General features: G+C 36.2%; 1 protein-coding gene across 1 annotated transcript in view; it reads right to left on the reverse strand.

The window, feature by feature from the left end:
- LOC106470814 (monocarboxylate transporter 10-like) overlaps nucleotides 1–3,096 on the reverse strand; it is a 72,089-nt gene that overhangs the window by 37,940 nt on the left and 31,053 nt on the right. The window lies entirely within an intron of this gene.

Below are 3,096 nucleotides of genomic sequence, written 5' to 3' on the forward strand. Positions count from 1 at the left end.
TGATAAATTAGGAACGGCTAGCGCAGATAGCCCTCGTGTAGCTTTGCGCGAAGTTCAAAACAAACAAACAAATATTGTGTTTTTCATATATATATATATATATATATATGTAATATTCCACTTAATATTGATGCATACGGGAAGAAAACCTTTGGACTTTGGCTCATATGACAGCACGCGCTTCGTATGTGGGACGTCGAAGATTCAATCCGTTTATATCCATTAAAAAAAATTATATAAACAATATATCAGTAGTCACATCATTCAGGTACATATATCGCACGCGAAGCACGAGTTTATCTTTTAGTATTTACGATTATTTAGAATGATTCGGGAATTTATCGTTGAAAAACTGCTATACGAGTCGATTTTTTTTTTTACAATTTAATATTTTAATGATTATTTCAGATTTTATTTTGTTGTTCATCACTGAAACCAAAGGGAGAAGGCAAACAGTCAGCAGCACCCGCCGCTTGTGGCGCTTTGTTTATTTGTAATTAAGCACAAAGCTACACAATAGGCTATCTGTGCTCTGCCCACCACTGGTATCGAAACCCGCATTCTAGCGTTGTAAGTCCGCAGACATACCGCTGTGCCACTGGGGGGCGACACTTGTGGCGCTTTTCACCTTATCTGAAAATTATAATACGTCATCACTTGTAAGTGAAGAGCGTGTTCGGTGGCATTTCTGAACTCGAACCTTGGACATTCGAATTCAGAACTCATCGTGCTCACCACTAGGTCTCGCCAGGCACAGCATGGTTTAAAATCAATGATTTAAATTAATACTAAAATAAAAACAACCTTATTAGCCGCGACTCATAGAATGGCTCTGAGATTTTTTTTTTTTCAAGTACAAACTTTTAGCTCATAGCTCCATCTCTTGACCGATCTGATATCTAATTACAGTCGCGGCTATTGGGGATTCCCTCTTGAAATAAAAACTGAGTTGACTAAAAAGCAACATCTTACTGCCTAGAAACATTAATCAAGTACTTTATCTATCTGTTTTATAAACAGTTGAAACATTAAACAACGTGTGGAAAAAACCCTGCGATCTAGTATGTACTTAGATTTGATTAAGTGTGTCAAAGAGTTGACTTTTGTCTATTATTAAGTAAAGGTGTTATTGAGTTGCTGTATTAGTTAAGTAATTAAAACCCCGTGCACGATAAGCGTTCCTGACCAACCAAAGGATAACTCAGAATAAATATAGGGTTAGCTAGGAATCAACGCCCGAAGCTTCAAAAGGGAATCCATTTTTTTTTCCTCCTTGGCGTGCCATCGCTCACCGCCTCTTTGCATACCTGGTGTTATCTTTCATCCGCTGTCTAAAGTAGTGCGGATTTTTATTTTTTTTTGTCATCGTTTGAACATGTGATAGCGTTACCTAAGATCTTTAGAAACAGTCTAGAGTTGCATGAGCTTTAATTCCAAACACGTCCACATCAATTACGGGTTGGTCATCGAGCGGTCAAGGTTAACATGACAACCACTGATTCTACTGGTAATTAGGTGACCGAATCGTATGAGACAAATAAAAATCCACGTACTTCGTTTATTTATTTCTATATTGCTAAGCGCAAAGTTACACAATGGGCAACCTGTGCTGTGCCTACTGCGGGTATCGAAACCCGATTTTTAGCGTCATATACCAACAAACACTTGTTCCTCTATAACATAGCTTTCGATAAAGTTTCAATTCGAGGCTGTCATTTTTGTTAACTTTAAAAAACATTACAGCGCTTAAATTTCTAGTAAATTACAGAGTGGTCAATATGTCACGGTTGGCAGAGCTGAGTGGACAGGTTCTAATATCGAACCTTACAAACGTAAGTAAGTGGACTTATGGTCACGTCCTTCTTTCTGTCTATTGTAATGTTTTTAAATCTGTTTTTATAATCATATAACTGATGTTGATTGCTAAACCAAGGACGCCCCCGGGTGTCTCTGCAGTGGATAATATCTATATTCTATTTCATTGACGTTTATATTCAGTCGTACTGATTAATAATTTTGTTACCATCTTGTTTTTGTATATTTGGAGTTTTGATCACATGTTTCTGAAACATTTTACTGATTCTAATGACAAACTATACATTTAACAATAAGTGAAAAAGGCTTAAGCTGGCGAAGTAAGAAGGCTTTTTCATAGTTGGCTCTTTTTTTATTATACTTTTTTAAATCAAACCATCAGGGATATAAATTTACAGTTTTTACAAATATCAATACTCTCTTGCCTGTCACGAGATAGAGCTTCGATCAAAACCAGACATCATCAGTTTTGGGTGGATCTATAACAGCCAAAAGTATATCTGAAATATATTGCAGTAGTATGAAAAGCCTAAGATGACGAAGCAAGAAGGATTTTTAGGCCTAACAACCGCCATTAAAATCACGCTTGATGGCAGGCATTATTTTTTTATGAATTTTAGCCTAACCTAAATATTCTAAGCCGAGATATTATTGGGATTATGGCCGAAAATATCGTTAACAGCAATGGTACCCAACTAACGAACAATGTAATCTAATCATTATAAGATTTGTCCTACACTTTTCTAATGTAAGTTTTGATCCCGATCAGGGTAGTAATCGATATAAAAAAATATAATTGATCACCTATAACTTTATTGTTTGTTTCTATTTTAGAGCAAAGCCACATTGGACTGTCTGCTATGTTTACCGTTGGGGAATCAAACAAACCTGGGATCCTAGCGTTGTAAGTCTGTAAACTTACCGCCATCCCATCAGGGGACCTAACTTTATTGATATATAAATGTGGTTGTTTGTTTGTTTGAAGTTTAAGCACAAAGTTACACAATGGGCTCTGCCCACCACGGGTATCGAAACCCGGTTTCTAGCGTGGTAAATATAAATGTGAATCCATACTTCCATAACGATCTCTGATAAATATTGACGCATTTACCAGAAAAAAATATCATTATTCTGTGATAATATTATTTTGATCTCAAAAATATGGGCATATCGAATAATGGAGGAATTAATGATTAGTGACAGGGCTGTAGTTAGAATTTCGGATACGCCTAGAAAAATACCTCCCACTCTCCCCCCTCCATAAACACAAAATAAATTTTA

This window comes from Limulus polyphemus, unplaced genomic scaffold (genome assembly GCF_000517525.1).
Source record: "Limulus polyphemus unplaced genomic scaffold, Limulus_polyphemus-2.1.2 Scaffold4232, whole genome shotgun sequence".
Taxonomy (NCBI): domain Eukaryota; kingdom Metazoa; phylum Arthropoda; class Merostomata; order Xiphosura; family Limulidae; genus Limulus; species Limulus polyphemus.